Source organism: Lepisma saccharinum, chromosome 19 (assembly GCF_977018435.1).
Source record: "Lepisma saccharinum chromosome 19, izLepSacc3.1, whole genome shotgun sequence".
NCBI classification, from domain to species: domain Eukaryota; kingdom Metazoa; phylum Arthropoda; class Insecta; order Zygentoma; family Lepismatidae; genus Lepisma; species Lepisma saccharinum.
This window is the reverse complement of record NC_139247.1, coordinates 23,721,675-23,737,510: the sequence shown is the minus strand read 5'-3', so window position 1 is coordinate 23,737,510 and position 15,836 is coordinate 23,721,675.

Genomic DNA, 15,836 nt, shown 5'->3' with positions numbered 1-15,836 from the left:
GTGTGTCCGGTATGTGATCAAAGTTTCACTGATGAGAACAAAAAAATATTCCACCACGATCATTTCAGCGGAAACTACATAGGTGGAATTTGCAACACGTGCAATCTTAAAATCCAGAAACCTAAATTCATCCCCATATTCTTTCACAACGGAAGCGGATATGATTTTCACCACCTGGTGAGACATCTTGGCTACGATCCGAAACGTATAGGTGTCTTGGCCGAGAATGAAGAACGCTACATTAGTCTCAGCAAGCAAGTGTCGATTCCGGGAACGAAAAATACAATCGAGATGCGCTTCCTGGATTCGTATAGATTTCTCTCTGCAAGTCTGGATGCTTTAGCGAACAAACTCACCGACGATCAATTTAAAATAACTAGAGCTAGTTTTCCCAACGTAGACGTAGAACTCGTTAGACGTAAAGGGATTTATCCTTACGAATATGTCAGTGATGGTTCTAAATTTAACGACGATGCTCTTCCACTTCCAAGAGAATTTTACAGCAGACTCAGAGAGAAAGGAATCACGGACGAAGAATACCAACACGCGCAACTCATGTGGGAGAAATTAGAATGTAGGACACTCGGAGACTACCACGATGCCTACTTAAAATTAGACGTGACGATACTCGCGGATGTTTTTCAAGCGTTCAGGAAAACGGCAACGAATATTTACAAATTAGATCCAGCGTATTTCTACAGTCTACCGGGATTAGCGTGGTCGGCAATGTTATTCCAGACAAAGGTCAAGCTGGAACTGATATCGGACGTTGACATGTTGCTATTCATCGAAAGAGGGATACGAGGTGGAATGGTGCAATGCGTACAGAGACATGCAAAAGCTAATAACGTACACATGAAAGAAGATTACGATTCAAATCGAGCATCGAATTACATCTTCTACGCCGACGTTAATAATCTCTACGGACATGCCATGGTTCAGAAACTTCCTTACGGGGGATTCGAATGGTTAGATCCCACTTCGATAGATATTATTCATTTCGACGATAGCGAGTGTGGTTTCTTCGCAGAGGTAGATCTCCAATTCTCCGACCACCTGCACGACACGTTTTCGGATTTGCCTCCGACTCCCGAAATCAAATGTCCACCCGACTCGGTTCAAGACAAGCTTTTGTTAACATTGGACCCTAAACAGAGATACGTTGTCCACTACAAGAATCTCCGGTTTTTGATTGCGAAGGGTGTTCAGATAGTGAATGTTAGACGAATACTAAAGTTTAAACATTCCACGTGGTTAAGACCTTACATAGAAATTAACACACAACATAGAACAGCTGCCACTTCCGATTTAGACAAGGACTTCTTTAAATTAATGAACAATGCGGTGTACGGAAAGACCATGGAGAATGTTAGAAAGCACGTAGACGTGAAATTAATTTCCGATAAGAATAAATGTCGGAAGTGGATAGCCGATCCTAGATTCAAGTCGAGAAAAATTTACAACGAGAATTTGGCACTTTTCAATCTACATATAAAATTGATGAAATTCAGAAAACCAATTTACGTTGGCGCAACGGTTCTCGACTTGTCGAAACTTTACATGTTCGAATTTCATTATGACGTGATGAAACCCTTCTACAATGATAAAATATCACTTTTGTACACGGACACCGACAGCTTCATTTACAGCATACAAACACCTAACCTATACGAAGACATAAAAAATCCTTCCATGCTTGAGTATTTCGATACTTCTGCGTACCCTCAACCCAACAGATTTGGAATTCCATCCCTCAACAAAAAAGTCCTAGGTAAACTGAAAGATGAATGTAATTGTGATATTATTGTCGAGTTCGCGGGTTTGCGTTCGAAGATGTATGCCATGAGAACAGAGAGTAGTGTCACGAAGAAAGCAAAAGGTGTGGGCAAAAATACGGTGGAGAACAAACTCACCTTCCACGATTACATCGATTGCCTCAAGACCAGGTCGTCGGTTCTAAGAGAAGAACAAAGAATCCAGAGCGTCAACCATATCATCACAACAAACAAAATTAGAAAAATTGCGCTGGATCCCGATGACGACAAAAGGTGCGTTCTCGAGTGTGGTATTCACACATTGCCGTGGGGACATCGTCGTTTAGAAATAAATAAGAATTGCGCACAGTGCAAATAATTAACACTCACCACCACACACAACAATTTTCACTAACTCAAAAAAAAAACATTTTGTTACTGAGTAAAAAAAACACTTTGACTGTCATTACAAAATAAAACTTTGACCGTATCCTTAAATAACCAGCATGCCTATGAACTTGTTCGGTTTCAAAAAACAGATCATCATGGAAACCATACCAGATCATGAAGTCTTACCTTCCGTGTTACCTAAACTCAACGGTCTGTTGATCATTCACCTCAACAGCATTTGGACGAAACTGAATGACGATGTGGGCAAGATGTTTTACGTTTTTAATAACAATTTACATTTCTACGAAATTCCGATCGACGGGAAACTTCAAATCACCGTGAATCCGGAAAACGCAGGCGAAATCAAAATTTCTACTGGCAAGAACATTTTTCGAATCAAGCACGACAAGATGCTTTCTAACATTACGTACGATGTGTCTGCAGGAGATTATTTTTACATAGAACTCCTCGGAGATTACGACAAACTTATTCCTCTTTTTGTAGAATTACGAATCGTCTATCCTATTATAAATAACCGTTAACCAAAAATGCCTAACGACATTTTCGGCAACACCAAGCGTGTAGACCACGCAGAAGAGATTCTCATGTTGGACATTCGAGTTAAGAAGTTGAGGGCCGATTTGATCGCTTTGCAGGAGACCTTAAACAAAAGTTTAGAGTCGGAAATCGCTACGCTCCAAACGCAATGTCTCGACCCCATTCTGAAAATCGATTCCGAACTGAAAACGCTCATAAAAAATTATGTCGACGTACCTTCTTACGACAGCGTTCAAAATATACAGTTGAGCGTGGATTCGCTTCAAAACGATTTGGCCAAATTACAGCAATTTCAATCGAAAAATGAAGATTTGGAAAAACTGAAACTCGAAATCGAAGAACGAACTTCCGCAATAGAAAAGAATTTCTCTGAACTTCAAACCGTCGTGAACGATATAGACGCAGAACGCTTGCATGTCGTTGTTTCCAAATTACAAGAAGAATTCACCAGCACGTTGGAAGAAATTAAATCCAAGTTGCAGACTTTGGAAGATACCATGACGAACCTACCATCGTCGGACGAACTGCAGGTCATCGGTAAAAGCGTCGCGAACATAAAAATTCAATTGGAGGCCTATCGAGATTTCGAACACATTCAAACCACCATCGCTACGCTTCAGGCGTCCTTGGAATTGATCAACGAAGAAATTAAAAATATTCACGCTGAAGCGAGAGCGTTGACGAGCATTCAAGACACGTTGAGCACGGTTCAGCAGAAGATCGAATATTTAGAAAATTTGAACGTCGAAACGAATCTCGCTCATTTTCATCACGTACTCGACAACATACAGGGTGACTTGGAATCGTTACGGACGAGCGTGCCTTCGAGCAAAGATTTGGAAAAATTGAAAACGGCGGTGACGGCACTATCCGATTCGGGCGACATCAAAAGTTCATTGAGCGATCTCGAGAGTAAAGTGGCCAATCTCCCCACCTCCAAAGAATTGCACGTTTTGAAAAGAAACATATCTCGAATGCTGAAACGACTGGAAACGGAAACGGCGAACGTGGAACAGATTCGAGACGAAATTAGTTCGCTGGTGTCGACGCTGCCCACTTCGCAGAGCGTAGCCGACCTTCACACGCAGGTTACAGAGATGCGAAGCATCGTGAACGATCTTACCGAGAAGAGCTCGAAATTGAATCAAGTCGAGAACCTTCAGAGCATCGTCGTCAACATCAGAGATCAAGTTGGAGTGCTGGAATCCACGCAGGAATCGACGCAGGCTTCTTTCGGTGCCAAGTTGCAAGAACTCAACGAAAACTACAAGCAGTTGAACGTGGAAGTGAAAATCAAACCGTCGTTTTCTGCCGTAACGGATACCATAGTCGAGCATTTGCTGCCCATCGAAAATAAACTCGGACAAGTTCACAGTAATCTGCTCGGTGTCGACACTAAATTCGCTAAACTGCATTCTCTGCAAGCCATCGAAATCAACAGCGTACCCAATCAACAGAGAATCTCCACGTTCGTCGAAGGTAACAAACTGTACATGTTGCATCCTTATCATCCGTACTACAAGTTTCTCCTCGATGGCACGATTCAGATAAACGAATTTTCGTACTGGTCGCACGGTAGAAAAGCTAGCGTTCCCACCATGACTTTGATATCGAATCGTGGTGTCCAGAAAGCAGGAAACATTCCTCTGGCACGTTGGAACGAAACGCGCAACATATATGAAATACACGAAGACGAAGATCTCACCGTTTTCGACGTGAGTGCCGGCGATAAGCTGATCATTCAAAACACGAGCGAAGTGCCGCCGTCTTTGAATCCCATCACGCTGGTGCTTCTCTTGAAACGTAATCTCTAAACAAAAAATGTCTAGGCAAGCCATCGTCGAAGAATTGCATAAACCTGCACGCCGTAACTACGAACGTTTGGCTGTGGTAACCAAGGGCATCGACGACCTCTGGCAAAGTGACCTCGTGGAGATGAGTAGCGGCAATTTGAAAAACGTACATAAATTGAACAAGGGCAACAAGTACCTCCTCACCGTCATAGACACATTTTCGAAATTCGCATGGGCTCTACCTTTGAAGGCGAAAACGGGAACGTGCGTCACGGAAGCATTCAAATTAATTTTTCGCGAAAGCGGTGGCAGACGACCACGGTTTCTGCAAACGGACAACGGTAAAGAATTTTACAACGCCGTATTCCAAAAATTTATTCAAAAACACAAGATTCGACATTATTCGACCTTCAGTCACATCAAAGCCAGCATCGTGGAAAGATTCAATCGAACCTTGAAAACACACATGTGGAAACGATTCACGCTTCGGGGAAATTACAAATGGGTCGACATCCTGCCGGAACTCGTCGACACCTATAATGATACGGTACACAGAACGATAGGTATGAAGCCAGCCGACGTTACCAAGTCCGACGAGCAGCGTTTAATTTCTACCGTTTACTGCCCAAAGTACACGCCCACGACAAAAAAAGCTAAATACAAAATTGGAGACCGGGTGAGGATCAGCAAATTCAAACGCACCTTCGAGAAGGGATTCACAAAAAATTGGAGCACAGAACTCTTTACGGTGGTTCGAGTTCTACCCGGAAACCGACACACGTATATAATAAAAGATAGTAGCGGCGAGATTTTGAAAGGGAGATTTTACGAAGAGGAACTCTCTAAAACGAAACACCCCGACACGTACCTCATCGAGAAAGTATTGCGTAGGAAAGGTGACAAACTGTTTGTCAAATGGTTGGGACTTCCGGAAAAGAGTTGGATCGACGCGGACGAAGTGATCTTGTAAGTACGTGGAACGTGGTGAAGCGTCTACCGGATCCAGAAAGTCAAACGAAGAAAAAGAACGGCAAGTTGCTTCCCGACAGCATCCGCTGTCTGATCGTAGGTCCATCGGGGTGTGGGAAAACGACACTGCTCGTGGACAATTTTCTCCTCGCACCGAATTGGTTAGATTGGAAGAACAGGCACCTGTACGTGTTCTCGAAAAGTTTGGAGCAATCCAAATACCAGCAACTGATGAAACTGTACGATGGTCTGGACATTGCAACGTTCGCCTCGGAAATAAAACCACTCGACGATTGTCGTGAAAATTCAGTCGTTGTGTTCGACGACGCCATCCTGGAAAATCAAAATGAAATTCGCAACTTTTTCACGCAAGGTCGTCACAAAGGAATGGATTGCTTCTACCTAGCTCAAACGTTTTCCAAAATTCCAAAACAGTTAGTGCGCGACAACGCCAATTTCATATGTTTGTTTCGTCAAGATCACACCAACCTCAAGCACGCGCACGATGACTACGTAGGCGGAGACATGAACTACAATCAATTTTCGGAAGGCTGCTCTACTTGCTGGAACGGTGACGATTTCGGATTTGTGACGATCGACATGACGAGGAAACCCAACGACGGAAAATACAGAAACAAAATCAACGACTTTCTAAACGTTGCAACGTTGTGAGAAACGACGTATATAAATAACGTCATGACGAAACGAAAAATCGAGGACGAAAATCTCAAGCTTCGCGATTACCTCGCGAAACGCTTCAAAGGTTGGAAATCCGAGAATCGCGGATTCTACGAAGAGAAGAAACGTCAGGATCAACCCGTGATCGATGCCATCAGCAGTCTAGGTAAAGAAATTAAAAGTGTCACGGAACAAAATAAAAATTTGATTAATGAACTCGTACCGCTCGCAGCTAAAAGTTACGCCGTACCCACACCCATTTCGAGCATTCCTTCGACGCCGTTCGAACTGAAGGATGCACCTGTACGACGTCGAGCCATAGGCAGCACGTCGTCGTCTTCGGATAAGATCGAGTTGGGACCTTTGGCACGAGACTACCTGAGCACGGGGAAATTCGACAAGGATGAAGTGTTCGGATTGTATCCCAGCATGGAAACCAGCGAAGGCGGCGGTGTGGTGTGGAAGATTGGGAAATCGAAGGTGACCTTCGAAGGCAACGACATTAAAGTCAATTTAGGCGACAAGGATAGTTGGAACAGGTATCCGGGTACGGTTGGACTGTGGGAACTCGTCGCCAAAAAGCAGCCGAAAGATTACACCGACGAAGATTACCAGAGTTACAAGGAAATTCTGATCATGACGGATGCCTTGTACCAGAACAACGACGCCTCGCAGAATAGGGTGAAATCGAGCAGCGGCGAGAAGTACAGGAATCTCATCAAACCGATTTGGAACCAGGTCAAAACAGGCAGCGGCGTCAAACGCTACAACACGTTACCCAAAGAATTCGTTTGGGTGGACGACGTTAGGAAACTCGTGGACCGATTGTTGGTGATAGCCGGCGAAGAGAATGCAGGCAACCGTAATTTCTACAACGAGAAGGTTGGCATCGTGGACATGATCAGCACGAAACTTTCCAACTTCATCGTGAACGACGACAAGGGCATAGGTTACCTGATCAAAATCATCAACACGCTGCCTCCGAAATTCTGGAACGTTGCCGAAGGAAAGGGACTCGTGAACGACATCATCAACAAGTTACCTTTCGAGATGCATTTACCTGGCTACCAGTACTGCGGACCGGGTACCAAACTCGAGAAAAGATTGGAGAGAGGAGACAAGGGTGTGAATCCGTTGGACGCCGCATGCAAAGATCACGACATCGCCTACAACACCACGCAGACGGATCTGGATGCACGTCACGAAGCAGACAGAAAGTTAGAGCACGCAGCTTTCGAAAGATTCGTTAGTAGAGACGCATCGTTGGGTGAACGGGTCGCCGCACTAGGCACCACCATCGCCATGAACACGAAACAAAAATTGGGGTGGGGTATATAAATAACATATAGTAAAAAAACAACATGGATTGCATAACTAATTTGCCACCCGAGCTACTATCTAAAATATTCAAAAAGGTAGTTAACGGAGATGTTAATAAACTTGTAAACATAGCAAGAACAATGCCGGAATTTCGCATCGCTTGTGAAATGGTTCTCAAGGACCTTCTTCGGGAGATCAGCGGCCTGAGGTGCGGTGATCTCAACATTCTGCTTTTGGCTGCAGGGCAAAAATTGGACGATAGGTCGGACGAACTGTACGAGGCGATGCAGGGAAGAAGACAGTATACTGATGATTGGTACAAGTCTATGCAGGAGAGGAAAGATATCACTACGCACATCCTCGCGTTTTCCGAAGCACGAACTTTCTTCCTCTGTTAAAAAATAATAATATATATACGTGTCAAAAAAAAACTTGATATATAAATAACACACATCGTGAAAAAAAATAATCTTCGGTATATATAAATAACACACATCGTGAAAAACAATTAAATTTCTCTCTAACACTTTGAAATTTTTCTTTGATATGACGACCGAAAAAATAAGTGATCTCCAAGCATTAAAACAAATGCTAAATTTGTCAGTCGAGTATGTAAAAATTCAGGAATTGGAAGTCGACAAACCTTACACGATAACTTCCGGTTCAATTGTTTCTACCCAGTATGGTCCCAAGGTACGCCTGTTGCTCAACGCACAATACAGTCTATTTTTACCAGATCGATACGCTAACATGTTATCCGACGAGAAGCTATCTATTTTAATCGAGAACAAAACTCGAATCGTGTACAAGGGGACAAAGGAACTTCTTGGCAAGAAAACGAAGCACGTAATAGAATTTGTGTAACGACAGCGAGGCCTTGAAAATATATAAATAACATACCGTAAAAAACTACACAAGAAAAAATCTCAGAATATATATATAAATAACATACCGTGAAAATAACACATAGAACATCAACATGAAACCCAAGGGTGTCGTGTACCAGATACCATACTCCAATCTAAAAAATCTAGGTGCTCTTGATGGGTTACTCACCAAGAAACAACGCGAGAAGAAACGTTCTTGCTTGTCGAAAGGACACGGAATGAAATTGCTGCTCAGCACACCTCAATTGAAAAGATTGCAGCGTTCGCGGAAACAGCAAAAGGTCGGAGGTTTCATATTCAGCATCCCGGCCATCCTGGCAGCATTGGGGGCCGTTGGAAGTTTAGCCGGCGGAAGTGCCGCCATCGCAAAAACCGTCATCGACTCGAAGAAGAACAAGGCGGAATTGGAAGAACAGAAACGTCACAATCTGGCCATGGAGAAGAAGGGGAAGGGCGTGATGAAAAAGTTTAAAAAAAAGAAACAGAAGCACTCACCAACCGAGACATTGAATCTCTGATCGAACCGTTACAAATCAAACACTTCAGAGGAGTTTTCATGTCCGACTCGTTACCTTCAACCGTGAAAAAAAAAGAATGCGGAGTAGTCAACTTGGACGGTCAAGAAAATCCAGGCACGCATTGGATATGTTACCACAAAAACGACAATGATAAAGCATTCGTTTTCGATTCTTTCGGAGGTGTTCCACCTGCAAATTTAATTCATTATCTGAAAACGAACAAAACCTCCATATACTACAACGACGAACGCATTCAAAATTTCGGAGACGTGAACTGCGGTCATCTCTGCCTCTCCGTGCTCGCGTTTCTCTCTAAAATAAATAACCCTACGATCGAGGGTTTCCAGAAAGCATTGTGGAACCTCAAACAGCATCACTAGGATGGGCGTGTTCCATCTCACGAGCGAATCTTCAATCTTGAAACTCACGCTGCACGACGACATCGTCTATCCTAAATCCGTGGCTCTGCGTGCATTATACAGCATGTACCTCATACCTAACGTCACCCAGCACAACAACAAAATTAGCGTCGGAAGCGAACACATCGTCGTCACGCCAGGACAATACAATCTTTCCACTTTGCAAGCTCAATTACCCAAAGGCACATACCTTTCTCAAAATTCGGTCACGCACAGAGTGGAAATCCTATCCGCGACGGACACCGTGGACCTGGGCACCATGGGAGAACTTTTAGGTTTCGAGAACGACACCAAACTCGAAGCTGGCATCAAGCACGTAGCAACCAACATTCCTAAATTCTTGGCCATAGAGACTCTGAACGTACACTGTAACGTGGCGGAAGGCATGATCACGAAATCTTCGGACGGATTATTAGGAAGTCACAAGCAGACGGGAATCATAGCCACTTTCAAACCAAGTTCCGAGTTCATGGAACCGATCATCTACACGCCCTCTTCGCCGATCTATTTTCCAGTATGTCGCAACCGCATAGACGACATAGAGTTGGTGGTGACGAACGAGAAAGGAGACGTGGTGGATTTCGCAGGTGCCACTACGACGGCCATCGTGGAGATCAACGTATAATAAATAACCATACATGTAAAATGGAGCAAATCGAAAGTTACGAATTGCAATCTTTCCCTCCCAACCGTCGCACGTTCGCCAATCTGAACGAAGCGAACAGGGAGATCGAATACGACGTGGACGTAGGCGACGGGTTCATTCATCCTCACAGAGCGGACCTCTACCTTCAATTCGACGTGGTGAAGAAAGAAAGCGGAGACGCGTTTCCCGCAGCAGCAAACTTGATACTCGTGGACAACTTCGTGCCTCACCTGTTCTCGCAGGTGGAGGTGAGGAAACACAACACCGTCATCGACAGAATAGATTATCCAGGCATCACGTCGACGGCAGTGGGAACGTTGAAATTATCCAAAACGGACGCAGCGTACTACCAGGCCGGGGGATTCGAAGCCGGAACCAAAATATCGACGAAAAATCACACGGTGCTCTTTCCCATGCGTCTGCTGCCTGGTTTCTTCTCGGACTACAAGGAGATCATGTGGAAGGGAGGACTGAGGGTCACGTTTCGAAGAGCGGCCAACGACAACGACGCACTGATGCGATACGCTACTTTGGGTCCGGACGGCACCACGCCGATAGCCAATACTTTACCCGAAGCAGCAAAATGCATCATCCGGAGCATGGAATTGAGAATGCCGGTGGTGGAATACGAAACAAACTACGCCCTCAAGTACAAAGCGGAGATCTTAAAAAGTCCGCAGGTGTTGATTCACTTTCACGGTTACCAGTGCGTGCAGAAGATGGCGTCGGGAAGTCACATGGAATTCGACGTGACGACGCAGTTCAACAACATACAGTTCGACATGCCAGATTTCGTCGTAGTGCTTTTTCAGACCGGGCGCGATAACAACCAGGAGAAAGATTCCAGCAAGTTCGACGACTGCAAGATCAAGAACGTTTATCTGAAGAATGGACGCAACGAAGTGTTCCCGCGCGAGAATTACAACCTCGACGTGACCAAAAACGATTACCTCAAACTTTACGAAGCGTTCTCGGCTTACAAACGCGTGACCGAGGGAAGCGTGGACATGTACTACACGCCCAGCGAGTTCAAAGCACGGAGACCCATGACCGTCATCAACACATCTAAGAGAAAGAAGGTTGTGGTCAACGATCGAACCAACATCAAGGTCGTCTGCGAGTTCCACGACGCCTTGCCCGAGGATACCCTATGCAGTGTCATCCTGATTGCAGAGAAGTCCTTCGCCTACGACGTGAAGAACGAGAGGGTCACAGAGCAGTTTTAAAATTCATAAAAAATTGCCACATACTAAAAATCAACATCCAACACATTTTAGGTTATATACAATTTGTGAAAACCTTATAATACTGAAATATTAAAACAAACAGAGTCCCCCTTGAAGGTTAGTTCGGTGAGTAAATAAAAAAATGATAGGTTAAGTTATATCACTTAGGATCGTAAGAAAATTAAAAAAATCGTAAAAAAAAAGATAGGTTAAGTTGTATCACGTAAGATCGTGATATACCTACCAAGTATAAATGGGGAAAAAAATGAGTGCGGTGAAAATTTGTACTAAAACATCGCTAAACGCTATAACATCGACAAAAAATTGTCAAAATATGTCAAAAAGTGATATTCGATTGATAAAAAAAGAGGATACCTACAAAATATGATCCTCAAATAATAACGTTCAAACAGTACCTAAATAAAAAAAATGATAGGTTAAGTTATATCACTTAGGATCATAAAAAAATTAAATAATCGTAAAAAAAAGGATAGGTTAAGTTGTATCACGTAACATCATGATATACCTACCAAGTACGAGTGGGGAAAAAATGAGTATGGTGAAAATTTGTACTAAAACATCGCTAAACGCTAAAACATCGACAAAAAATTGTCAAAGTATGTCAAAAAGTGATATTCGATTGATAAAAAAAGAGGATACCTACTAAGTACTATTTTGAAGCGCCCCAATAGCACTACTCCCATATGCTAATGAAAATATACGTGATTATCAATGTGGATTTAAACGTAACAAACCAAATTTTTCACATAAGACAGACACTTGAGAAAAGTGGGAATATAATCAAAATGTCCATCCATTTAAAAAAAAACAACAACAAAAAAGAACATATGATTCCGTCAAAAGAGATAAAATATATTATCTATTTTGAATCTTGTTAATATGTCTGACAATGTACAATTCATGATAGGTTATAAAAAAAAAGATGCAACATATCCAATGCTCTTTAATTTTTTTCATAGAATATGCTATTAGGAAGGTAAAAGAAACTAACGAAGTACTAAAATTAAACGATGTGACTCAACTGTTAGCATATGCAGATGATGTAAATACAATTAAGAATAATGCTTAAATATTTTTCAAAGCAGATAAGGAAGTTAGCAAAGAGAAAATTACAGGCCAAAATCAAGTGATAATTACTCGTTTGAACCAGTTTCCAATGGGAGTAATACTAACAAATGAAAATTATATTAAAGAGGAAATGAAAAGAAGGCTTAATTCGGAAAATGCATGTTATTTTTTCTCTGTCTCCTCGGTTAATATTTAAGAAACTAAAACTTAAAATATACAAAACAGTAATTTTGCCTATGGATGAGAAAACTTGATCCCTTGAAGATAAATTGAGAGTATTTGAAAATAAGATCCTTAGGAAAATATTTCAGCCTAAAAGGGGTGAAGAAACAAGTGAATGAATTAGGTTACATAATTTAGAAGTATATAATTTATATTTATTTCCAAATATTATTAGATTGATGATTAAATCACGAAGACTTAGGTGGGCACGAATGAGAAAGGAAAAAATGAAGAGTTTACAGGATTCTTGTTGGGAAACCTGATGGTAAGAGAACAAAACGAAGATGGACCTAAAAGAAATCGGTAAAGATGGAATAGAATGTGTATAAATTTTGCTCAGGATAATTACAAATGGAAAACCCATATTGCTGCAGCGATGAACTTTTGGATTCAAGAAGGCTAGAGAGTTTGTTAGTTAATTAGTATATAATGTAATATTTCAGAAACCAAAATGCAGCAACATGGTATTCATATTGACAAGGGAATTCCTACAAAACTCATTTTCCTCGTAAGTTTACCAATAGCACTTACATCCTGTTTTACTTCAAATCTTTAATTATGCGATGCAAAGAAGAGAAGAATTTCCTTGACTTGATAACATGAGTTTGTGCGTTGAAAGAAAAAATAGAAATGTTAATTAAAGAGCTGTGCTCAAAAAACCAAAGAAACACGCTTTTGACTGACGAGCGGGAAACATATTAGAAATCAAGGACGGAAAATATGAACAGCGAATGCATGCTTCAGAGGAGAGGGGATATTCAAAAGGAGGTGGAACACAGTAAAGCTCTTCCATGATAATTTTTGCTTTCTGATCATAAACGCTGTTGTAATTATTATTATCATCATTGAATGGTTAATTAGATGCTCGATTTACGCTGTTCCTCCGAATGAAAGATGGAATATATACAAGCTTGCGCCTCCTACATTCATCGTGGATATGAGGATGAATCGCGAAATGAGACGAACCGGAAACTTCCAATAATTTTATTATTTTTACAAGAAGAATATGCTTCGTTAAGGAGGTCAAATGACAAGTTCCGTAATTGGATTGCTATTCTCTTTATAACTTGTTAATTTTATTACGAACGAAAAAGGAATGCATGGCACTTAATGCTGTGATATTATTGATCAGATCATCATTTATCTTGTCCGCATCGATTAATTTCCTTATGTTCTTCTTCTTCGTCTTCTCGTTTTCGTCCGGAGTCGCGCGCTTACTGGAAAGTTGGAACGTTTTCGCATCACTTCTGCAATCCAGTCCATGTTGGAGCGTGTGTGGCATGAATGGGAATATCGCCTTGATGTCTGCAGGGGCACTCGTCGGGGGGGGCAGGGGGGGGGGCACATTCAATGTCTACGAGTTGTAACATAAAATATTTGAGTTTTTCTTTCAAATGTCACCAATTTCATTTAAATACGGTTATCCAAAGCGACGTAATACTAATCTGCGAGAAGGGTTAGAAATCACCTAGAGGCTCTCGTGTAGTTTAGCACGTAACAAAAAAAGGCTAAATACCCCGACAACGTTTCACCTACTAGGACCTCATTACCATGAGCCTAATCCTAGTAAGCCACATACACACCTGTTCTTCGTATCGCATATGATAGTAAGTCAGATGACATCATGGGAGAATCACATTTCCCCCAATGAGCCCACCACAACAAACGTCGCACATGCTAGAAAAAACAGGATCAGGATATTTTATGCTAAATTTACGGCTGCCTGTATGCAGTTATAGGCAAATCATTAAAAAGAGCGCTCTAATATACAATGATTCCTCCTACCATGTACCTAACATACAATTTAACATAACAAGTAAAACTTCGATTCGTCTATATATACCCAACCAAACTCAGAAACTGTCATACGCGAGAGCTAATATTTTGCAACAACTATAATTACCCAACACTAGCAACAAGAGCAAAACAATTATATCAATTACTTGTATAATATTAATTAGTAACTTTAGATAATATTAATTATTAATTTTCAGTTGTAATTAATTTTAAAAAACAATTAATAACATGTTAGGTGATGTTAACCAAGTGCAAAAAGCATTGTATTTTTTTACACACAAACAAAGCACCACTTTGTTCACAAAACATCTCTAACAGATGGTAGATAGTTACATAGTTCTAGTTAGGATGATGATTTTTGGTTTGTTGGATAGGGGTTGAAGAAGACTATTTGTTGTAGTGACCACAGTATTGTTTTTTTTGTTTTTTTTGTGTTTTCTGTTCTCTTACGAGAATTAATATAGGTTGTCATAGAACCATCCAATTCATGACTTAGCAAAAAATCTGTTTGCGGATTCATCACGTACGCCTATACGTGAGATAAAGTATGAATATAACTTATGTTCGGAAATCGAAAATGGCGACCGGAAGTGGGGTTATCTTGGAAACGGTAAGACTTAGGAAAAATCTGTTTGCGGATTCATCATGTACACCTATACGTGAGTAAAAGTATGAAAAGAACCTATGCTCGGAAATCGAAAATGGCGACCGGAAGTGGGGTTATCTTGGAAACGGTAAGACTTGGGAAAAATCTGTTTGCGGATTCATCACGTACACCTATACGTGAGTAAAATATGTATAGAATTTATGTTCGGAAATCGAAAATGGCGACCGGAAGTGGGGTTATCTTGGAAACGGTAAGACTTGGGAAAAATCTGTTTGGGGGCCACCGAGCTATATTTCGGGCAATAAAATACAACAACTCACCCTAAGACAAGTGTTTAAAACAACAGCATAGCCTTACACAAGAGAAGAGGGGAAGAGAACATTACAACAACTCACTTCTAAAGCAAGTGCCTAAAAACTCGTGGACAACTTCGTGCCTCACCTGTTCTCGCAGGTGGAGGTGAGGAAACACAGCACCGTCATCGACAGAATCTATTATCCAGGCATCACGTCAACAGCAGTGGGAACATTGAAATTATTCAAAACGGACGCAGCATACTATCAAGCGGGAGGATTCGAAGCGGGAACGAAAAAATCGATGAGAAGTCACACGGTGCTCTTTCCCATGCGTCTGCTTCCGGGATTCTTCTCGGACTACAAGGAGATCATGTGGAAGGGAGGACTGAGAATCACATTTCGAAGAGCGGCCAACGACAACGACGCACTGATGCGATACAGCAACTTGAACGCAGACGGTATCACGCCGCTGCCCAACACTTTACCCGAAGCAGCAAATGCGTCATCCGGAGCATGGAGTTGAGAATGCCGATCGTGGAATACGAAACGAACTACGCCCTCAAGTACAAGGCGGAGATCTTGAAAAGTCCACAGATTCCCATTCACTTTCACGGTTACCAGTGCGTGCAAAAAATAGTGTCCGGAAGTCATCTGGAATTTGACGTGA